We start from the raw sequence: 24946 nt of genomic DNA, 5'->3' as shown, positions 1-24946 counted from the left end.
CTTCAGGTCCCGATGTAGAATGTCTTTGTTATGCAGGAACTCTGTGCCACAGACCACTTCTGCTGAGATGAATTTGATGGTGGCAGTATCTAGGGGAAAGTTCTTTCAGATGAAGTTCAGCAGGTCCCCTCTGGTGGCCAATTCCATCACATAATAGACAAAGTTTAGTGAATGAAAGGTGGCCAGGCCGTGAATCAGGTACTGACTCTTGTGGGATAGTTTATCCGACACCTTAATGACAACGCATTCTTTGCGGATGATATCTCTTGCCATGAAGAATTGGCCTAAGTTTCCTGCTCCCAGTTTTCGGTGGAAGATAAAGGACCCTAGTGATAGGGGTACTGTGACAGATGGTTCCTCGCCAGACTGATCAGATTTATCCAAAGAGATGTCACTTGTGAATTTCTGGTCAAGGCGACTGCTGCTTAGCTCTACTACTGATGTGACTAAGCCATGGGATTTTACATGAACTTCTTAGTTCTTTTGTGTGATTTGTCCTCCTCCATTTTAACCCAGCAATCCTCACCCATCCTTTCTGTAGGCAGTCTATGAACGGGATCTTTTGGCTTTTCTTTTGGCTAACCAAGAGTAGCGTAGCTGTCAGCTCTTAAAGGGAACCTGTCGCCTTAATACAGTCAAAGACTGTATTAAAAGGAATTCACACGTTGTAACTAAACTTAGGGTAATTGTTTAATACTTCCCCACTATGTCAGATTTTCAGAATGCATCCCTTCCACCCTTGGTCCCTCAAGTTTAGCATGATAGCTGTCAGATGGACAATCATTCATTTCTTAAAGGGAACCTGTCACCTAAAAAACGCCTCCCAAACCGCCAGCATTACCTTTTTAAAGTAGCCAACAGTATGTTCCTAAAGATTCTTTTCTTCCTCCGGCCAGATGCACCAAAATCTTGAAAAACGAACTTTAATCCCCTGCACGCGCTATGTAACAGCAGAGTTTGAAGTCAAGGGGGCAGCGGCCACCTCGCTTCAAGTCAAACTAAGCCCGCCCCTTACCCATCCTCCCTTCACTGTTATTGACATCCTGCTGTGAGGCTGGGATCGTGCAAGTCTCGCGCATACGCACCGCTCCTTGTCACTGCGCGATCCCGGCTCCCGCACTCGGCCGGCCGCTTTTCTCCCTCTGCGCATGGTGCATCTGGCCGGAGGAAGAAAAGGATCTTTAGGAACATACTTCTGGCTACTTTAAGGTAATGCTGGTGGTTTGGGAGGTGTTGTTTTTTAGGTGACAGGTTCCCTTTAAGAAATGAATGATTGTCCATCTGACAGCTATCATGCTAAATTTGAGGGACCAAGGGTGGAAGGGATGCATTCTGAAAATCTGACCTAGTGGGGAAGTATTAAACAATTACCCTAAGTTTAATTACAACGTGTGAATTCCTTTTAATACAATCTTTGGTCCAGTAGAGCATTCATTTTGACCATTTCAAGGCTGCATGCAAACGTGCACCCCATTTTTTTTTTTTAACCGTTCAGGCATTATTACACCCCAAATATATACACCCCCTCTAAATATTCATTGCTAGCTTACTGTTGCAATGAAATTTTGTTTGCTGAGCCGAGCGATGTAATTCCAGAGTTCGTATTTACTCACTTGTGTTTTACAGCGCTGTTCTCCATACTGCTCCAGCTGTACCTCCTTTTCATGAGTACTGTATTTTTTCACTTAGGTTTGTTCCCTGTACCATAATTGTATATAATCATTTTAAGCATATGAAAGAGTACATTGCAATCACAGTACATGCAATTATAATAAGCGTATAATTTCCTACCCATCTGTGATTTTTAAGTAGTGCTAAAATTTAGTACTTGCACCAACTTTCCTAGACCTTGTGAATGTAATTTACACGTGTTTCGCTTAAGCCGGGTGTATTTGGTTTGTCTGCATTGCATTTCTCTCAAAGAATAAAAGGGAAGGTGAAAAGTTGTCAGGCTCATAATAGCAAAGCAAAAATATGCAGTCTATAGCTCCAGTGAAGCTGCACCCTTGACTGGCATTGGTTATATTTAGAGATGAGCAAATTGAATCCCACAAAGTGGAATTCAATCCAAATTTCAGGATAAATTCAATTTGCCTAGAAGCTGAATTTCCTCGTGCTTCGTGTCAGCGAATTGATTTAACCTGAAATAATATAAAAAAATAATAAAAAAAAATCTAACTTACCGCCTCCATTTGCTTGCGACCGGCCGCCAGCCTCCATCTTGAAGACCTTGGCCGAAATCCCGTGCGGCGCGAGATAACATCATCACGCCGGCCGGCGTGATGACATCATATGTCACCACGCCAGCCAGGGTGATGACATAATCTAGCGCCGCACAGGATTTTGGCTGAGATCTTCAAGCAAGATGGCGGCGGCTGGCCCATCGCGAGCAAATGGAGGCGGTAAGTTTAATTAAACATTTATTTTCATTGTTAATTTTACACTCGGATGCTACGATCATGTATGAACACAGCATATGAGGGGTACATTGATGGGGGGGCGGCGCTGTCGCAGCTCCCTGTCATTGCACCCGCTACTTATAAAAAAAAATGCGCTTCGTGACAAAGTGAATTTTTTTTGTGAAATTTGGCGAATCAGCCGAATCGAACTTTTTAAGAGATTCACTCAGCTCTAGTTATATTATCCACAAATGTAAAATCTGTCATTTTTGTAATAGACGTTCAAATACTTTACTGTAATGCACCAATCTTCAGTTACATAATAGCTTGGTGCTGCATTTATAAACCATGTACTCTACGTGAAATACAGGTCAGAAGAGCATGCTTTGTTTAAATACTGCACCAGGAGGATTTGCTGTGTAATGTTGGCCTTGCACATTGATTATACTAGACCAGAGATGCCCAACCTGTGGCCCTCCAACTGTTGCAAAACTACAACTCCCAGCATGCCTGGACAGCCTACAGCTATTAGGGCACACTGGGAGTTGTAGTTTTGTAACAGCTGGAGGGCCGCAGGTTGAGCATCACTGTACTAGACTATACAGTGCATTAGGAAAGTCTTCCGACCCTTAAACTTTTTTCACATTTTATCACGTTGCACCTTGTGCTACAATAAAAACAAACTAGTTTTTCCCCATCATTCTGCACTCAGTACCCCATTATGAGAAAGTGAAAACAGAATGTTTTGAAATCTTTGCTGATACAGTCAGGTCCATAAATATTGGGACATCGACACAATTATAACATTATTGGCTCTATACACCCCCACAATGGATTTGAAATGAAACGAACAAGATGTGCTTTAACTGCAGACTATCAGCTTTAATTTGAGGGTATTTACATCCAAATCAGGTGAATGGTATAGGAATTACAACAGTTTGCATATGTGCCTCCCACTTGTTAAGGGACCAAAAGAAATGGGACAGAATAATAATCATAAATCAAACTCTCACTTTTTAATACTTGGTTGCAAATCCTTTGCAGTCAATTACAGCCTGAATTTTGGAACGCATAGACATCACCAGACGCTGGGTTTCATCCCTGGTGATGCTCTGCCAGGCCTCTACTGCAACTATCTTTGGTTCCTGCTTGTTCTTGGGGCATTTTCCCTTCAGTTTTGTCTTCAGCAAGTGAAATGCATGCTCAATCGGATTCAGGTCAGGTGATTGACTTGGCCATTGCATAACATTCCACTTTTTTCCCTTAAAAAACTTTTTGGTTGCTTTTGCAGTATGCTTTGGGTCATTGTCCATCTGCACTGTGAAGCACCGTCCAATGAGTTCTGAAGCATTTGGCTGAATATGAGCAGATAATATTGCCCGAAACACTTCAGAATTTATCCTGCTGCTTTTGTCAGCAGTCACATCATCAATAAATACAAGAGAACTAGTTCCATTGGCAGCCATACATGCCCACACCATGACACTACCACCACCATGCTTCACTGAGGAGGTGGTATGCTTAGGATCATGAGCAGTTCCTTTCCTTCTCCATACTCTTCTCTTCCCATCACTCTGGTACAAGTTGATCTTGGTCTCATCTGTCCATAGGATGTTGTTCCAGAACGGTGAAGGCTTTTTTAGATGTCGTTTGGCAAACTCTAATCTGGCCTTCCTGTTTTTGAGGCTCACCAATGGTTTAGATCTTGTTGTGTACCCTCTGTATTCACTCTGGTGAAGTCTTCTCTTGATTGTTGACTTTGACACACATACACCTACCTCCTGGAGAGTGTTCTTGATCTGACCAACTGTTGTGAAGGGTGTTTTCTTCACCAGGGAAAGAATTCTTCGGTCATCCACCACAGTTGTTTTCCGTGGTCTTCCGGGTCTTTTGGTGTTGCTGAGCTCACCGGTGCGTTCCTTCTTTTTAAGAATGTTCTAAACAGTTGTTTTGGCCTCGCCTAATGTTTTTGCTATCTCTCTGATGGGTTTGTTTTGTTTTTTCAGCCAAATGATGGCTTGCTTCACTGATAGTGACAGCTCTTTGGATCTCATCTTGAGAGTTGACAGCAACAGATTCCAAATACAAATAGCACACTTGAAATGAACTCTGGACCTTTTTATCTGCTCTTTGTAATTGGGATAATGAGGAAATAACACACACCTGCCATGGAACAGCTGAGAAGCCAATTGTCCCATTACTTTTGATCCCTTAACAAGTGGGAGGCACATATGCAAACTGTTGTAATTCCTACACCGTTCACCTGATTTGGATGTAAATACCATCAAATTAAAGCTGACAGTCTGCAGTTAAAGCACATCTTGTTCATTTCATTTCAAATCCATTGTGGTGGTGTATAGAGCCAAAAAAGTTAGAATTGTGTTGATCTCCCAATATTTATGGACCTGACTGTATATTAAAAAGATAAAAACGAAAATCTTACATTTATGTAAGTATTCAGCCCCTTTACTTACTCAGGACTTAGTTGAAGCACCTTGGATATTGATTACAACCTCCAGTCTTCTTGAGTATGATACCATTAGGATTGCACAGCTGGATTTGAGGATTTTCTGCAGATCCTCTCAAGCTCTGTCAGGTTGGATTGGGACCCTTGGTGGGCAGCCATTTTCAGGTCTCTCCAAAGACGTTCAATTGGGTTCAAGTCAGAGCTCTGGTTGGGCCACCCACAGAGTTGTCCCTAAGTCACTCCTGTGTTGTCTTGACTGTGCGCTTACGGTCAGTGTCTTGTTGTAAAGTAAACCTTTAGCCCAGTCTGACTTTCAGAGGACTCTAATCAGGTTTTCATTAAGAACATCTCTGTTCTTTGCTCCATTCAGCTTTCGCTCAACCCTCAGTCTTCATGTCCTAGCCACTGAACCCCCGTTTCCCCACAGCATGATGCCACCACAATCATGCTACACTGTAGGGATGATATTGTACAGGTGATGAGCAGTGCCTTGTTTTCTCCAAAGATGATGCCTAGAATTGACGCCAAAAAGTTAAATCTTGGTTTCATCAGACAAGAGAAACTTGTTTCTCACACGCTTAGCCCCTTTAGGTACTTTATTTGCAAACTTCAGATGGCCTTTTGTGTGTCTTTTACGGAGGGGATGCTTATTTCTTGCCATTCTGCAATAAAGCCCAGATTTGTGAAGTGCTCTCAAGGATGATTCAGTGCAGCAGATCTGTGATTCTATACAATCCTGTCTTTGAGCTCTACAAGCAGTTCTTTCCTCCTCATGGCTTGTTTTTTGCTCTAATACGTATTGTCAGCTGTGAGACCTTATATAGACAGAGTTGTCTCTTTCCAAATCATATCCAATCAACTGAATTTACCACAAGTGGACTACAATAAAGGTGTAGAAAGATATCAGAGATGATCAAGAGAAATGGAAGGCCCCCAGAACGAAATTTTAGTTTTTCCTTTTTTAATAAATTTGCAAACTTCTCTAAAATTCTGTTTTCACTTTCTTTTTATGAGGTAATTTTAGCACAAGGCCGCAACATTAATTTTTTTAAAAAAAAAGTTAAAGGGTCTGAGGACTTTCCGAATACTCTAAAATGAAACTCCACCTACCACATTTACATGCAGCATAAAAAAAATCCATACAGTAATCACAGTGATTGCAGATATCAACATAGACTAATATTAGCATTTATGACTTAGATATGTACAAAGCTGCATAACATCACCCTGAAATGATGAACATCAAAGACAGTTTCTCACCAGTTCCCCCTCCTCACTCCATGTATTAGGGTAAGACCACATGGTTAGGTTTCCTGATGCAATTTTGGAAGCCAAAACTTGGAATGAATAAAAAAAAATACATTGTATCTGTCCTGTATACTATCCTGTACTGTACCCACCACCGTACAATGAGGAGGAAGAGGTACTAGGCCTGAGAGAGAGGATAAGGGAGCAGGTCTCCTCCTATTGCTTCCCTAATCCTGGCCCTTTCTCCTCACCGTATGATCAGACCTGGATGCTAGGACGGTGCATACCCAGGAACCTGGGACCCTGAGTCGCCCTGATTATCCCTCAAATAAAGAAAGGGCTGAGACGACCTGTTCATCCCAGACACGGGTAAACAGGAGTCTCAGTGGCCTAGCTGCCAAGGAAGGGACAGACAGTGCACAGCTACCAAATCGGCAGGCAAGTGCCCAGAAACAACACGCACTTACCTGCCGCGGCAAAAACGACAACCAGAGCCCCATGCAGACAGGATGTATGGTGGCCCCCCGGCAGCGCTGCACACTGACTTCTGGTTCCCCCTCTGGGGAACCCTGAGACCCCCTTCTGGAGGCACAACACACAGGGAACATGTCTAGCAAACATGCTGGACTACAGACACTAACAGACCAGACATGTAACAACCACTAGACAAGACAACAACCACCTATACATAAACATCACCAAACATATGCAAGAGTAGTGAAGGGAAGGTAGACATAGAAGACATCGGAGAGACATTGATGTCCCACTAGGTGGCCCTCAAGGACTGGGCAGATAAAACACCCAGGAAAGGAGCGAAGCTCCAGCACCAACAAAGGCTGGAGTACAACTGACTCCAGCCTGGAAGCCACAGGTGATAAAACCCAAGTGGCCACACCCAGCCAGGAAGTTAACCACTCCAGCACCAGACAGGGGATGAACCCGGAGAAGGTAAGCAAAGCCCATACATGCTGCGTCAACAACGCGTTGCCCCTGGCAACCAGCATGTACGGCAAATGTGTCACGGCGCACAACAAAGTCCGTGGTAGTACCATAATTGTCCATTTTCCCTGAGCCAGCAGGTGGAGACTAGCTACTGTGATGTCTCCTAAATACTGCACACAGATTACACCCTCTGAAGCCACATAGATGACATTATGCAACGCTACGGTAACAGTGTATCTGTGAATCCAGCACTGGAGTAAGAGAGAAAGTTACTAAAACTAGCAGCAGCATCTGTGTGTGTGTCTCTACCTCTCTCTCACTCTACATCTATGTCCTCCTCCCCCTCCTTCCTCCATAGACTTCTCAGGCTGCACGTAACCTGATCTTACCGATGTGTTTCTTACCAGAGGCAAATAAGACAAACTTGGGGGTGATCTTGGCTGCCCAAATGTTTCCTGCTTTTCTTTCATGTATTTATTTCACAAAGAACAGAATTAAGCAGCAGATATAGAAGCCTTTCATATCACGCTATTAAATCGGCTATGCCCTTCTTCATGTAATGCAAAATATTAAAAAGATCCTGACAGGCAGGGCAGAAGCTTTGTTTCCTGACACTTTATTAAAATGTGAACTGTATTTCAGATTGTAATCTTGCAAGGAGCATGGAAGGAGATGTAGCACTTAATTTCCTTCTGATGCAGACCATTTTTTATAGAAGTCTTCAGCACAAAGAACAGAGCCAGAGCCTCCAACACTTAATGTCATCTCTGAACCAGATCTTCTGATGAGCAGTAACAATTTGTGGTGTCAACATGACTGGAATTTAGCAAGCGTACTAATGTAATCGGTAATGCTGTGTGTGAGGGGTCCCAATCCTATGTAATAGCCAATCATGTCCGGCTGGAAAACCTGATGGAAAATTGTGTTTGGAAATTGTTGCATAGAAATAACACCTCAGACTAAAGGTCGCCACACGCATTAGACAGAAGTGAGTTGATTGTGGAACAGACAGTCGTTAAACAAGCGATCGTCTAGAGAATGATCATTACGACAGTACAGCCTTACACGTTTTAATCCATATAGGCCATTACAGACATTCAAGCAAGGACAGGATCATTAAACTACAGCGTGTAATCTCGTGGTGTATTTTCTGTGCATTCCTGTGCGTGAGGGGGTATTTTCTTTGCAGGGGAGGAAGGGGTTAACAGGAGCTGATTGCAATGTACATCTGAGAGGTACTTGATTGCATGTGATGAGCTGCTGCCCACCCACCGAAAGGGAAGAGACACATCCTGCAGGTATGGGAGTGAAAAAAGAGAAACAAGGGAAGTTTCACTGGAGAGCAACATTTGTTTGCATTGATATAGTTAAAATAATGACATGCGTTACTCCAGATATTTTTATTTAAAAAAAAATAATAACCCTCTAATTGATGATGTTTTCATGAACCAATATAGTTTTTCTTTCTTTTCAAATGCCACCATTTTGCTGTAAGCTTTGGCTTTACTCTTGACAAACTGTATACCTTGTATGCAAGTCATATTTTTAGATTGCCAATTGGGCATTTATAATCATTTTTATCTTTACCAAAGGGGCCTCTTTCTACACTGATGTAGCACTGTTCAATCAGCCTGGGCAGTGCCTGACTTCTAGCACTGAGACATTGCCATCTTTCTCAGCTTGTCGGAGCAAGAAGCAAAAAGGACCCGTCTAATGGCTTCTACTGCTTCTGGCTTGCCACTACTTCAGTGAAAGAGATAGCAAGGTATTTCAAAATATAGAATGGCCGAAGCTTGTCGGTTTCCATCACAGACAGTTGTGGTATATCCGAAAAATATGACACAAATATCTGTTAGATTCAGGCGCCACATCAGGCACCTTCACCTAAGGGTACGTTGGCATCTGCAGCATGCCTGATCTGGCAAAAATGCCGACTGTTGGCCAGAAAAAAACATTGCATGCAACAATTTTTGTCCAGCCAAAACCTGGCATTTATGCTGGAAAGTGTCCGGATCACCACCAGACCCCATTATAGTCAATGGAGATCCAGCGATAAACTGTAGAGATTGGCAGTGCTGGATCCGGGCGAAATCCAGCAGGCTGCTCTCTACCTGAAAAGCCTGCCACATCCACTGCCGCATATGTGAACATACCCCTTTTCAAGAGTGGGGGTCCTGGAAGCCTACTCTGTTAGTTCTGTAACTCCCATAGAAATGAAAAAGAGAGATCTGCACACAGGTTTGGCCATTTCTCCATTCACCATCACCAAGCAGGATGACATACAGTAAGTGGGACCAAGATCTATCAAACCTTTATGGCATATCCTTTGACATTTGTAAACTTTGGGCTCAATACACCCTAGCAATGTGTACATATAATGCTATAACTCCCATCTTTAACCAAAGGGAAAAAAAGGAAACCCTTCATGATGGCATTTTTCCACTCTTTTTCTTGTTTTTGTCCACTTTCTCCTTCTTCCCCTCCATGCAGTCGCCTCTTCTCTTATTTACTCATTCAGATATACCCCTTGACCCATTTCTGCCAGACCAGATCAGCTCTCTATCCCCTGAATTTCCATTAGTAGGTACGTGTTCGGTCCTTCGTCCTGTCGGCATACCGGTGTGGTAGTTCTTCTTGCAGTATGTACCTGTTCTTCATCCATTTATTTCTGTCTTCTGTTGCTCTTACGGTGAATGAAAATAGAGCTGACGACTTGTTCTTTTGATCATTGTTTGACAATAATTCACCAGAAAGTTTAATTATTTATTTACAGCTTAATTATTAAGACGTTGTCAGTCTACAATTGTTTAAAAAACAAATCCTAACAAACTTTTTTTTCTTAACTCTGGCACTTTCTATATTTTTCCTTGTTTACTGGAAGATTAAAGACACAACATCAGAGCAGTCAGTGCACCTTGGTGCTTGAACTGTGATGTTTTCCAGCATTTTTGCTTTTCTTCTCTTCACTCTTCAGTCCTTGTTAGGAAAGGAAAGGAAAGTGGACATTACAGTAGGTTCACAATTTTTTTTTTTTTTAATTAACGTTCTTATTGACTTTTTGAAAATGTAAACATTTTTGAAAAACAATTAAGGAGGAGGAAAGAGAAATTTGTAGATGGCAAAGACTATGATAAAGGGGATTAATTGCTAAGGTTGGCCATGGAGGTCTGGCCAATCTCTTCCAATGCCTTCATGCACATGCACACTTGGATAAAGATGTTTCTGTCCTTATATCTCAGGAAGTGGCTAATCTCCCAGAGAATGGATCAAGCTGTTGACATCCACCCAACTTCATCTCTCCCGACTTCTACCATTAGGGAAAACAGTCAGGAGGTCCCCATACACATTGAAATAGCTGTTAGCCTTGATAAGATTGCCCACTGGACTACTAAGTTTAGAATGAGCAGGAATATCAATGAATGAATAGGTTCTACTGAATCCCCAAAACTGTATGTGTGTATATTAGCTCCTCCTGCTCTATAGCTTGCCCCCTGCTACATCCATATGTTCCTGCCCTTCATAATCTGCCTTCCTGTTATTAAATGTGTAGGGTTTTATAGCAAATTATTAAGAAAGACAGACATATATATTTTCATATAGATACTTTTAATAGTTCTGAAACTACAACTCCCAGAATGCTCCATTCACTTCTGTGGGAGTTGTGATAATAGCCGAGTATGTTGCATGATGGAAGTTATGGTTTCATAGCAGATGGAGTGCCGAAGGTTGCTGATCCCTGGGCTAGAAGATCCAGTCGGCATGCACTGATTGGCCGTCCATTGGCGCCTCTCTACAATACAGTGTGGTGATACATGTCCTGTACTGCTCTTTACCTGTGCCAGGATAAGCCACTCCTTTGGGCACCAGATGGGGCCAGCTGCATGCTATGTTTTCTGTGATATTGTGTACTGCGCAGGGATTTGAATAAATTCCTGTCCTCTATGTAGAAAATGATTTTCAGCTTTTGGCAGATATTTATGACTTTTATATGTAAGGACTTGTTTTATCTGCAATGGGATTTTGTTTATTTTTCTTATTTTCACTTGACATTTTGGGCTTTGGAACCAATTAATAGTTTTCCTCAGAGTTGCAGCTTCAATTTGCAATGTTTTCAACTAACAATTGTCATCGCAGAACCAATTAATATTGTAACTTATTTTATTTACTCGTTTCAAAAGTAATAGTTTGCTGCTGTTTAAGGAAAACATTAGCAACTGAGTTTTTCTCGTTAACAATTTGAGAAGCGATGCGTCTGCTTGAAATGACCGAAGGAAAATGGGACAAACTTAGGCCACATTCACATCTGCATCGCAGAGTTTGTCAAAAATAGAGGTCAAAAAAAGTTCTGCGTTCTCCTCTAAAAAAAAAAAAAAATGTTCTCCTGAATGTAAACCTAATAGATCCCATTCTAGTCAACGAGATCTGCTGGCTCCGTTCCTGTCAGTTATGTGCCAAATCCGGCGCTATTATTTTAGTTCTTCTGCTCCTGTAACGGAACGGGAATATAAAGTACTCCTTAGAGGTGTCCTCATTTTATGCATTTATAAAGGATATCTATCTATAAAGGTGGTTCCACAGATCAGGTTTTAATGTTTTTGTTTTTTATTAACTTCTGTAGTTTTTCTCTCTCCTTTTTAAAAAAAATGTTTTTATCCAAAGCCCAGAGCAGATTAAAAAAGAATGGGAAATACAAAGGAAGGATGTTTCCTTTTGCTTGATCCACTTCTGGCTTTGACTCAAAAGACTGCATCAAAAACTGGTGCAGCCACCCCTCCATTGAACTTTATAGAAATGCATATTTTGTCATGATATGAAATGTGTCTTGCTCCTGTAGATTTTCCCCTTTCCCTTTACAGCATAGGACTGGGTAAGAACCGGTAAAGATCTCGCCTCTGTTAGACTTTTATGCTGCTAAAAGTTACACAATCTCCTTGTAGTAATTTTTTTTTTTAGTTTAGAAGATCTGCCAATGCTCTCTCTAGAAGCTGAAAAGAAAAAAAAAACTTATATCCGAACATCTGGCAGGCTGTTTTTCCAAGAAGTTGGCTTTATTTTTCCGTGGTATTAAGAACATTTAGGGCTTGGCGTCAGACAGATATAAAACAAAATCAGGTTGAGTCCAGGCAGGCACAGAAGATGACCTGTGACCGTCTTCTTTCATTATGGCTTGTGCTATTCATGAAAGGGTTTGTTACTTTTCGCTTTGTGAACCGCTTAAAAGGCTGATAGGATTGTCACGGAGTAATGAGCACCAGCCCATAGGTACCAGCAAGCCGAAAAGGCTGCATGATCTGTGATAACCATACCTGCTTTACATTTCCAAAATGCACAAAGAATGATTGAAGTTTAGCAGATGATGTATTTGACTGCCCTAAAAAGAATAAAAAGCAACAGATTTTTTTTTCAGGAGCTTGGTGGTAATGCATCCGGTGAGTGGTTTTATACTGGATGGTCTGACATGGGGACTCTTTATCTTGCTACCAGATCTTTTCTTTGTAGACAACCCAATTTTTTAAGATGGACGTCACCAGGTCCTTCTTCCCACACCTCTTGCAAACAGCATATTTTGTGGTGGAAAGTTTCTACAGAGATAAAATTCGTTTTTACTATTTTATTAAAATGACCGATTATGTATTACATACAGATTTCAAGTCTGTATGGCAGGATGCACATGCTTCACTTATTAGTTGAAGAGATGTCACCAGGGTGCACTATGGAGAAGAAGTCTAGCTGGTGGAGGCAGTGTGATGTTCTGGGCAATGTTCTGCTGGGAAACCTTGGGGATTGGCGTTCTTGTGGATATTACTTTGACATATACAACCTACCTAAACACTTTTGAAGACCAAGTTCATGGCAATGGTATTCCCTAATGGATGTGATCTCTTTTTAGTATAATATTGCATCCTTCCATACTGGAACAACTGTTCAGGAATGCAACATGATAAAAAGTTCAAAGTGTTGACTTGGACTCCAAATTCCCCAGATCTGGATCTGATCGAGCATCGTTGGGATGCACTGGAAAAACAATCTTGATCCTTGGAGGCCCCAGCTCACAGCTTAAAGGATCTTCTGCTAACATTTTGGTGCCAGATACCACGGAACACCTTCTGACGTCTTGTGGAGTCCATACCTTGATGGGTCAGGGCTGTTTTAGAGGCACGAGGGGGGCCTGCAAAACATAATGCAGTGTATGTGATGGACATACCTCTTATTTTTTATACCCCCCTTTGCGTTAATTACCTCCTCTTTATCTCAAAAAAATTTTCCTTGTCATTTTCTACTTTCTATCTTTTTCTAGAATCTCCATGTCCTCCTTCCTTTGCTAGGAAATCTGCTGCTAGGCACAGTTAAACTCTCTGCCTTACCCTAGATTTGTGTGATTAGAAAGTACGCCTCAGTGCTTTTTTTTCCCCTTATTTTTTCCCTTATTGTTTGCAACCCCAAGACGTCAGTAAAGCTTTTCTGCTAAAGAATAAATCTGTGTCTGAAATGCAACAAAGACAAATTAATGCTTCATTTTCCATATGTGAAAGGTGCTTTTGAATATCAATAAATTTTAAATCAGAAGTTAAATTCTTAACGCATGATCAGTACCAGACAGTTTCATAACGGCGGCGGCTCTGGTCCCTCTGGGTAACGCCTGGGGGTGGGGAACTGGAAAAGTGACAAATGCTGCTCTGATCCGAACACGCTGACAACTAGATGTTAGTTTAAATAATGTACCATTGCTCGTGGGGTTTTTCAACCAGGCACTGTATTACGATATTATACTACTCACACATATTATGTGTTTTAAAGTTTTTAGATCATTTCTATTTCCCCCCAGTGCATAGACGACTAGGCTCCCCTTCAAAGTGGCATGTGTGCTGCAGGCAGAGATATTCATACATAAGTAGGCAACATTATATTGCATTGGAATAGCTTTTTTCACAAGCTGAGGGAAAATATGAAACAGTGTTTCAATCACAAATGCAATAAAGTGCAAAATCTAGGCAGAGCACAGCACGAACTCATAATACTTGTTTGCTAACGGGGTTGCCCAGGAAATTCAAAAAAAGACTTTTAAACCAGCTCACAATGGTGCACAAAAGTAAAAAACAAAACATACTCAACTCATCGATCCCCTGCCAATCCCTTTCCGATGCTACACGGGTCCTTAGTTGCTCACTGCTTTAGGTTGGTCGCCTCTTTACATGGTGGTATTTCTACTATGCCAGTGCCCTTCATTGAAGATTAAAGGGGTTGTGCACATTTGGAAGGGCAAACCCCGCTCTTGGGGAGACCTGCCAAGGGACGCCTATTTACCTGCTTCCTGGCACTGGCTCCCTGCTCCTTCACTCTCTGACCTCAGCCACACTACTGTGCTCCTAAGGTGTCACCTTCCATTTTGACGTTGCTGCAGCCAGTCGCTGGCCTCAAGGGTGACCACTGCAGCCAACAATTGGTTGCAGTGGTATCAAAACAGAAGTTGACATCCTGGGAGAGCAGCGGAGTGGCTGCGGCCAGGGAGAAAAGCAGTGGCTAACCAACGCCAGGGAGCAGGTAGGCTTCCCTTCGCATGTCAGCCCAAGAGGGGGAAGGGGGGAGATTTGTCAAACCACCCCCAAAGTGCACAACACCTTTAAAAGGGTTGTGCCACTAATAGAACTTATTTCCTATCCACAGGATAGGGGATATATGTTTAATTGCTGGGGGACTGACCTCTGAGACCTTTAATGATAACGAAAACGGGGGTGCCACCAAACTGCCCCATGAGAATGTAGCTGTGATGCTCATGTGTCCTCTGCTCCATTCACTCTTATGGGACTGCTGTGAGCACTGAACTCTGCAGTCCATAGAAGTGAATTTAGCACAGGATGAACAGACGCACCACCGCTCCATTCTCATGAGGCAGTTCGCCGGCACTTGCGGAACCACATTCTCCTGATCACTGGGGGGTCGCAGCAATCAGACCACCAGCGATCAAACACTCATCCACTAGCCTGTGAAAGGGAATAAGTGTTATTAGTGGCACATCTCCTTTAATTGTTCATAATTACTAAAATTTCTTGTAGATGCTTGAAGAATGTCAAAGGACCTACAGAATAAGGTGTTCTAACCCATCCCAGGCAGAAATGACAAGATGCATTGCTGATAATTGTCGTGGACTGTGGATGCTTATTTTATTAAATGGTCTATTGGTCATAATGGCCGCTGTCTTGTAGACTGAAGTAGGGTATTCTGTTGCAAGTTCAATATTTCACGTCACATTTTTTTCAGAAATCCACATGATATTTTTGAATTTTATGATTGAAAGTTGAAATAATCCAATGGTTCATCTGCAGGCAGCGGTTCTTAGATTTTTACATGCATTAAATGGCTCATTACCGTGCAGGAGGGAAGCGTATTTCTTAAAAAAGAGAGCAAAATGTAAACTATGCAGGTGCAACGGTGAGCTTTTCCCGCTCCTTACATAGGCCTTGGATGAGTTAATGTTCATGCCTCCTGCAGAAATAGACAATCAAAAGATAGTTTTTATCTAATTCAGAGCTGGCTGCATTTCCGTGGACCTTCTGGAGGCTGCACACACGCTTACATATGAGGCAGACTTCTGTACTATGCACTGGAGAGCCCTTCAGTTCTCTCTAATATTTCACTACTCAGTTATTGCCTCTTTTATATGTACATTTAGATATTACCTGGAGATATCTGTCTTGTTAACTAGGGTGGCCCGCTGCCACATGTCACATTATATCCGCTTGTAATAAAATCATTTGGCACTAGGAAAAGCAGAAAGAAGGCCGCGGAAGTATCTGATGGGGCCCTCACCGATCAGATGCTGGTGACCTATCCAGAGCACAGGTCATCAGTAAGAAAAATCTCAGAAAACCCCTTTAAAAATAACATCCCAAAAAAAAGGGTTCAACCCAGATCATCACCCCTTAACCCCGACATGTTTCAGACAGTCTCTTGCTGCCCTTACACATGGTCTAAGTTAACAATACCCATAAGGTAAAGTACTTTTTACTCCAAAAATGTGCACAATTTTTGGCTCAGAGGCTCATTTAGACCACGTCCTTTTGTGTGGAGATACACCCACTCAAGACATATTTAAAGGAATTCTTCACCTGTATTACATTTTTTTTTTTTTTTTAGCAATTTCTTAAAAAATTCTGCTATATAGACAGTACAGCAGGTTGAGTAATTTACTGCAGTTGCAATAAATGAGAGTTAGTGTCACGCTCGTGTGTGGGAGGAAAACACCACACCGAGCATAGGAAGGAAAGGGGATACCAGAATAAGGCCTGGAAACTAGGGAAGGAAGATGGACACCTCCTAGAGAAAACCTTCTCAGGAGACCGCACCTACAGTGTGTAAAATGCTTAGATAAGTGTGTAAACAGTTTTTTGTGTGTGCAAAATGAGCCAAAAAACGAGTACATTTTCAATAAATAAATCTACCCCAGTGAGCTAATATTACTTGTCGACTTGTCTGCAGCTTTCTCAGCAGCTTTGCCACTCTTTTGTTTAGACTGGGACAGAGTTAACTCATCTCACTATTATTACTCTAACTGATGGAGGTCAGTTGGAGACAGGATAGTAACTCATTTCTTTCATTCTCAATGGGACTGCCGGAGATAGACGAGTGCTGCTTATCCCTTATCCTGTAGATATTGGTACCAACTCTGGGGATGCTTTCACACATAGGCATTTTGGGTTTTTATTGTTTTTTTTCCTCCAAATGTTAGCGGAAGGTCTGTGGGAAATATGATACTGGTGTTTTTGTTAATTAGTGGCATTTTTTGTCTTTCTTGCTTTTCAAAAACACAGCACGCTGGAGCTCTTCGAGCTCTATTGGGAAAACTGCTAGCTTTTCAGCCCAGCACAGGGCTCAGTTCCCACACCAGCGATTGCCAGAGCTCCTCTGTCAGAAAGAGGTAATCACCCTCAGCTGACACTGCTGGCTCGGTTTTTTATAGGCCAGTCAAGACCCGGCCTGGAACGTGGGGAGTAGTCACCCACCCATCACTTTGACTACTCCCAGTAAGAGCCTTCCCGGATCAGCTATACAGCCATACTAAAATAGCAAAGTGTCAATCAGCATTAGCTGCCGCTGACACCTGATAATACTGGCTCTTACTTCACCGAGGCCAGGAACATTGGTGACACATACCTTCCGTCAACGGCCTTCCTACAGTGGCTATTCTGACTTTTTTTTGTATTAAGAAATGCTGATGAAAAATTCATGTGTGTAAGCACCCTAACTATCATGGACATACCGAGACATACGGACATTACCGCGACAGGTGGCAGGAGATCTGTGAGACTGGCAACACGTGGTTTGATCTGACATGTTTTCCTTTTGGATCAAATGAAGTCTGTGTTGTTTCTGGTGCTTGCCACACCTTCTATCCCCAGGTGTTGCTATTGTGGTCATTTAACCTTCTCTATTTATTGTTGTTTCTCCCACTATGCTTTGCTGTTTATAGCTTCTGTTGGACTTGTGGTTAGCTTGTGTTTGGTTCTCGGCTGAGTACCTGGAGCTACTGAAGCTTCATTATTGATAAGTGTTTCCGTTCCCTTTTTGTATTTTGTTTTGATATATGTGTGTGTTGCCTTTCTCTGTTGTTTGTCATTAAAGGGCTTCTGTCACCCCACAAAAGTCATTTTTTTTTTTTGGGATAGTTACATTCCTTATAGCGCGATATAGGAGAATATAATCTTGTCACTTACTTTCATGTGGCCGTCTCTTTAGAAAACGAAGTTTTATAATATGTAAATCCGGTCTCTACCAGCAAGTAGGGCGTCTACTTGCTGGTAGCCGCAGCAGAAAATCGCCCCCTCGCCGTGTTGATTGACAGGGCCAGCCGTGATCTCCTCCTCCGGCCGGCCCTGTCAGTATTTCAAAAATCGCGCGCCTTTGTTCATTCAGCGCAGGCGCTCTGAGATGAGGAGGCTCGTCTCCTCAGAACTCCCTCAGTGCGCCTGCGCCGATGACATCACCGAAAGAGAAGACGTCATCGGCGCAGGCGCACTGAGGGAGTTCTGAGGAGACGAGCCTCCTCATCTCAGAGCGCCTGCGCCGAATGAACAGAGGCGCGCGATTTTTGAAATACTGACAGGGCCGGCCGGAGGAGGAGATCACGGCTGGCCCTGTCAATCAACACGGCGAGGGGGCGGTTTTCTGCTGCGGCTACCAGCAAGTAGACGCCCTACTTGCTGGTAGAGACCGTATTTACATATTATAAAACTTCGTTTTCTAAAGAAACGGCCGCATGAAAGTAAGTGACAAGATTATATTCTCCTATATCGCGCTATAAGGAATGTAACTATCCCAAAAAAAAAAAAAGACTTTTGTGGGGTGACAGAAGCCCTTTAAGCCTGAGGAAGACTCCTGTTCGTCCTTCCATTTGGAGGAACAGGTAGACTCAGTCCTGACATTAGTTCCAGGGTCCTATAGGGTGAGATAGGTTTCTAGGTACCCTGTGTATGAACCTTCCTACCTTTTGGGGCCTGTTCATACTGGTAGTCTGACAGGACTGGAGTTAGGGTTTTCTCTAGGAGGTGTCCATCTTCCTTCCCTAGTTTCCAGGCCTTATTCTGGTTTCCCCTTTCCTTCCTATGCTCGGTGTGGTGTTTTCCTCCCACACATCAGCGTGACACTAACTCTCATTTATTGCAACTGCAGTAAAGTACTCAACCTGCTGTACTGTCTATATAGCAGAATTTTTTAAGAAATTGCAAAAAAATAAATAAATTGGAATACAGGTGAAGAATTCCTTTTAAATATGTCTTGAGTGGGTATATCTCCTACTCCTCAAATAAAAAGAATTTATTTTATTGGTGTCTTCGAAATTCGTCTTGAAAGTGAAAAGCTCTTAAAGCTATCAGTCTATACTTTATAAATGTTATTTATGCCATAATTACCCAAAATTGGGACTTTGAATAAACAGTATTCCCAAAAGTTGTCTTAACGGATCTGCACGAATATTTGCTGGTCATATTTGGCAGGTAGAATATATATATATATATATATATATATATATATATATATATAATACCACAAATAATGCAGCAGCACAGTCAGATGTGGAGCTCTGGGTGCAAGAAATCCTCACAGAGGCTGGCTTGTCCTCCAAGATATATATTCAAAGAATGAAGAGGCAGCACTTCCAGTTGTTAGGTGATAGGGTGACGACCCCAAACTTTATTCCAGCTGGAATAAAGTTTGGGGTCGTCACCCTATCACCTAACAACTGGAAGTGCTGCCTCTTCATTCTTTGAATATATATATATATATATATATATATATATATATATATATAATTTTAGCAGGATCTCGGGATCTGCATGTAGTCTGTTCTATTTTAATTAATTTTAATTAAATATGAAAAAGCGTTTAGTATTGTTTGAACACACATAGGTGAGTATGTGTAATAGACTCCATCCTTTTCTTTGGAGTTGAATTGCTGTACTGTGCATAGTTCTCAAATATTTTCTAGGTGTCAAGACATTTCCCCAGCTCTGATCCCTTTCTATTCTCACTTTGTTTCTCCTGGATATCTGGGTTTACTTTGATGCTACAAATGGTTCATCTTGTCTGTAACAGGTTTTGGCACACGACTTCTGTTTGGACTAGGAAAAGGCATCTTTTTCTAGTCCTGGACAACCCCTTTAAAGAGCCCCATTATCAAAATGTATGGGTGTGTATGCCAGGGAATTTGAAGCTACATAAATATTTTAAAAAATGAAGCCGTAAAAATATAAGAAATTGCTCAGCTCAGATTGTTGGATGTAAAAACTAAAAAAAATTGCATCTTTGTTTTACTGTTACGTGGACTTAATTTTTACTTTACTTTTCTTTTTGACCCAGTATATGTATTTAAAAACTAGTTTTTAAAGTTTTTCCCTTTTTTTTTTTTTCACACCACAAAGGGGGAGATTTGCAGGTCTTGATATACCGGCAAGCCGTATACAAATGGATAGCTTTTTTCCGGATCCCTTAGACAGATCCGGTAATATACCGGATCCGTATCATCCGGAATAACGGGTCCGGTATTTATATTTTTTTTAAAGATTAAAAGCAAAAGCATCTCCTCCTATATCCCGGCGCATGCGCAGACCGGAAAACCGGATCCAGCGATGCACCAAACACTTGGTACCAGATCCAACATTAATACATCTCTATGGAATTTCTGCAAGTGCGCTATTGTTCCGGGGTTTTGGCCGGAAAAAATACTGCAGCAAGCTGCGTATTTTGTCCAGTCAAATACCGTACAAGGGACGGAACGGAAGACATCCTGATGCATAGTGAACGGATTGCTTTCCATTCAGAATGCATTAGGACAAAACTGATGTGTTTTTTCCCGGTATTGAGACCCTTTACGGGATTTCAATACTGGAAAAGAAGAACGCTAGTGTGAAAGTACCCTAATTTATGATGAAGTCCACTCCTTGTCATAAATTAGACGCACCCTCCGGCAGTCCCTGTGCCTAAACAGAAATCTATGACAGCTCGGAGCTGCCACAGATTTTTGGCTGCATTCCCTTTCCGGTCCTTTCTACGCCAACTTTTAAAAAAAAGTGCTGAGGGCAGCGTAAAAAGAGGCACTTGTGACTTTTTTTTTCTAAAAGCTGCATTCAAAAAGTTACAAGCACACAGCTTTCAACTTTTTAAAGCCACTTTACCAGAGAAAGATGATAAATCTCTACCTATGTGCAACTAAAATATTTTTTAAAGGGCATCTGTCAGCAGGTTTGTCCCTACGACACTGGCTGACCTGTTACATGTGCACTTGGCAGCTGAAGACATTGTTTTGGTCCCATGTTAATATGTGCCCGCATTTATGAGAAAAATTACGTTTTAATATATGCAAATGAGCCTCTAGGAGCAACGGGGGCGTTACCATTACACACAGAGACTCTGCTCTCTCTGCAACTGCCGCGCCCTCTACACTTTGACAGGGCCAGTCATGATGATGTTTTCACTGTCTGGTCCTGTCCGAGTGCAGAGGGTGCAGCAGTTGCAGAGAGAGCAGAGCCTCTAGGTGTAACAGCAACGCCCTCGTTGCTCCTAGAGGCTCATTTGCATATATTAAAACATCACTTTTCTCAGTAATGCGGACACATATAAACATGGGACCAACACAGATGTCTTCAGCTGCCAAGTGCACATGTAACAGGTCAGCCAGTGTCATAGGTACAAATCTGCTGCTGATGATAGATGCCCTTTAAGAAATTATGGTCATTTTTATATGTGGATATGCTGGGAGCGGGAATAGAAGCTGTGGGCTAGTAATGGTGGTCTGTTTTTATTTTAGTTGTTTTTCTATCTTTATTTTACACTTTGTGCCCCTTCCCCCGTATGGTCATGCAAGATCGTTGGAGGCATTTTAACATTTTATTTTTTATTTTTGTTGTTGTTGCTGATTTCTCCTGTAACAGGAGCTGACCTATAGCCCATGGAAAGTTATTGTAGAGCTGATCTGCGTCTGCTAAAACCCAGCAGCTCATGCAGTCACCTGCCGATCCCGTGATGATGGGATGGGGCAGGAAGTGTCATGGTCACTTCCTGGTCAGGAAAGCAGCGATGGTAATAAACCATCTCTGTCTTCTCTATAGGAAGTCTGTCTGTCACTTGCAATTGCTTCACTGCTCCTGCAGCTGCAGACTCAGCAAGGTCTTGCAGAATTATATGCATATGACTTAAAAGATCGATAGGTCCACAAGTAGTTAAAGCGGCTGTCAATATCAGATCGGCAGGAGTCCGACAGCTAGTTCGGGCTGTCGTAGTGCCATTAACTTTGCAGTGTACAAAGCTGGAAGCAGATAGCTCCTCATACTGTGTAGTGCCCATGCCAGGGTACTGCAGCTCAGTTCCCATTCAAGTGGATGGCAGCTGAGCTGCAGTACGCCAGCGCTGCAAACTACAGGGTCTGAATCCTTTTGCTTCCACTCCATCATGTAAGTGGCGGGTCCTGGGCCACCACTGATCTGTTATTGATGACCTATCCTGAGGATAGCCTGTAGCCTGGAGAACCCCTTTAATATTTTCCTGACAACAATTTCCTGTGGCCGAAAGTTAAGCTGCCAATCCGAAATGATATCCAAAAATATATTTATGGCTGATAAATGTATATGATGCTAGATGATTATTTCCCTAGTCTCAGCAATTACTGACAGTTCCCTGGATATCCACCGTGTGCTAAAGCTAACAGTATAGGAGAATTCCTGCTCAACCCTTCAGACAGCTTGCTGCCTCCATGTGTGGTGTCTAGAAGGTAGGCCAAAGAAGTCTTTGAAATTGAAAATTGATGTTTTTTTTCCTGTGTAAATACAGAGAATGTTTGCTGATGGTTAACAGCAAAAATACCGGCAGCGGCAGACAAAAAGTAAAGACGAGCAATACCCTATGCTGTTTGAAGTAAAGCAGAGTTGTAATTTGTATGCTCGGGGTTTATAATAAGGTGTTATTACTTTGTACCCACATGTAGGAAAACACTGCAGCCCCTTCTGTTTGTTCCACCGAACATCGGTGTGGAATGCAGTGTGAATTTTGCTGATGGGTCTGACAGCAGTCCTGTGCAAACCAATGATATATATTATATATATATATAGCTGTAACAGTACAAATCTTCTGAAAAGACTATGTCTGTCTGTGCCCGTCACAGGTACAGTGCTTTTGGAAAGTTTTCACTTTTTTCACATTTTGTTATGTTGCGGTCTGGTGCTAAACAAAAAAAATAATCTAGTTGTTCCCCATCATTCTGCACCCAATACCCGGTAATGAGAAAGCAGAAACAGAATGGTACAAATCTTTGCTCATTTATTGAAAAGTAAAAATTAAACATTGAGGTAAATATTCATCCCCTTTACTCAGGACTTTGGCAGCACTTACAGCCTCCAGTGTTCTTGGAGATGATGATGCAAGGTTTGCACATCTGAATTTGGGGATTTTCTGCCATTCTTCTCTGCAGACCCTCTCAAGCTCTGTCATGTTGGGTAGGGACCGTCGGTGGGCAACCATTTTCAGGTCTCTCCAGAGATGTTCGATTGGGTTCAGTCAGGGCTCTGGCTGGATCACTCACGGACATTCACAGAGTTGTCCCTCAGCCACTCTTGTGTTGTCTTGGCTGTGTGCTTAGAGTCATTGTCTTGGTTGCAGGTGAACCCTTGGCCCAGTCTGAGGTCCAGAACACTCTGGATCAGGTTTCCATTAAGAATATCTGTGTACTTTGCTCCATTCCCTCACCCTCAACAGTCTCCCTGTTCCAGCCACTGCAAAACTCTCCCACAGCATGATACTACCACCACCATGCTTCATTGTAGTGATGGTATTGGGCATGTGATGATCAACACCTGGTTTCCTCCAAACATGAGATGTTTCTCAATCTCATAGTCCTTTAGTTATTTTTTGCAAAATTTATCGTGTCTTTTACTAAGAAGAGGCTTCTTTCTGGCCACTTTGCCATAAAACCTAGATCGATGGAGTGTTACAGTGATGGTTGACCTTCTGGAAGTTTCTCCCATCGCACACAGGATCTTTGGAGACCAGCCAGAGTGATCATTGGGTTCTTGGCCACCTCTCTCGCCAAGGCCTTTTTTCCCCCGATTACTTAGTTTGGTGGGGCGGCCAGCTATAGAAAGCGTTCTGGTTGTTCCAAACGTCTTCTATTTAAGAATTATGGAGGTCATTGTGCTCTTTCAATGGCGCAGAATTTGTTGTACCCTTCTCCAGACTCTTCAGGCAGTTCTTTCCTCCTCATGGCTTGGCTTGGCCTTGATATGCGTTGGCGGCTGTGAGACCTCATATATATATACTGGGGTATGTCTTTCCAAATAATGTCTAATCAACTGAATTTACCACAGGTGGACTCCGCTGTAAGATAATCAAGATAAATGGTAGGCCCCCAGAACAAAATTTCACGTGTCATAGCAAAGGGTCTGATATGTGCATTTTTTTTCCTTTTTAATAAATTTGCTAATGTTTCAAAATTCTGTTTTCACTTTCTCATTATGGGGTATTAAGTGCAGATTGATGGGGAGAAAATGTTAATAAAAAAAAAATAATTAGGACAAGACGGCAACATAACGAAATGTGAAAAAAGTGAAAGCATCTGAAGACTTTCTGAATGCACTGTATGCCTCCATAATTGCCTCAGCCACATATTTTCCACCCCATAACCCTTTATCACTCCCCTTAAAGGGTTTTTTCCATGTTTAATGTAAAAAAAGAAAAGTCAGACGACCTATAATACATTACAGTGTCTTCTAAAAAACGTTAGAAGGATCCCTGTACCTCACATCGATCTAGAGCTCTCCCCACTCATTGCTCCTATTGCTCTGCTATATTTTCTACAGGCTGGCAGCTTAGAGGGTGTGTCCTTTCAGGGGGTGTGTCTTCTCATCTTTTCTCAGGCGGAATGTCCTTTCTTCACTGTTTGTAATGGTCACAGCTTCTAACAGTAGATTGGGCTGGTGGCAATTGAATGATCGAACTGAGCATGTGTGACCACTTCAGCAAGGTGGACAGAGAAATATGGAAAATCAACAGCAGGTGGCGCTATATAGATACATTCTATTGAAAATCTATACTACATTTTTGAATACATGCAGTTACAAAACTATTCAGATCCAGGTGCTGGTTTGAAGAATGTAGAATATTTTTTGTGGGACAACCCCTTTAACAGCTTCAGCCACAATTGGCTCTTTCAGTGCTTGCCACAGATATGCGCCCTGTCTGATAGGCGCAGTACATTCCAGCTTACATAATTATACAGCCATGTCCAGCAGTGTAAATATGACCTCAGGCTAGTACAATGGTTCTTTTAGCCTTAAGCCCACAATTAGAGTTCTAAGCACCAGAATGGAGCACTGGAGTAATGATGGGTGTTGTAGTAGTTCAGGATTAC

General features: G+C 42.2%; 1 protein-coding gene and 1 long non-coding RNA gene across 4 annotated transcripts in view; one reads left to right on the top strand and one right to left on the bottom strand.

The window, feature by feature from the left end:
- The window catches only part of TSPAN4 (tetraspanin 4), a 594748-nt gene that overhangs the window by 76317 nt on the left and 493485 nt on the right, over window positions 1-24946 (top strand). The window lies entirely within an intron of this gene.
- On the bottom strand, window positions 12329-24724 carry LOC120980997. Its single transcript, XR_005774601.1, has 3 exons — window positions 24610-24724; window positions 18008-18010; window positions 12329-12338 (listed from the first exon to the last, which is right to left on the bottom strand). It is a non-coding gene; the product is annotated as an uncharacterized LOC120980997 (long non-coding RNA).

Source organism: Bufo bufo, chromosome 10 (genome assembly GCF_905171765.1).
Source record: "Bufo bufo chromosome 10, aBufBuf1.1, whole genome shotgun sequence".
NCBI lineage: Eukaryota > Metazoa > Chordata > Amphibia > Anura > Bufonidae > Bufo > Bufo bufo.
The sequence above is the reverse complement of the archived record's forward strand: the minus strand, read 5'-3'. Positions and strand labels throughout refer to the sequence as shown.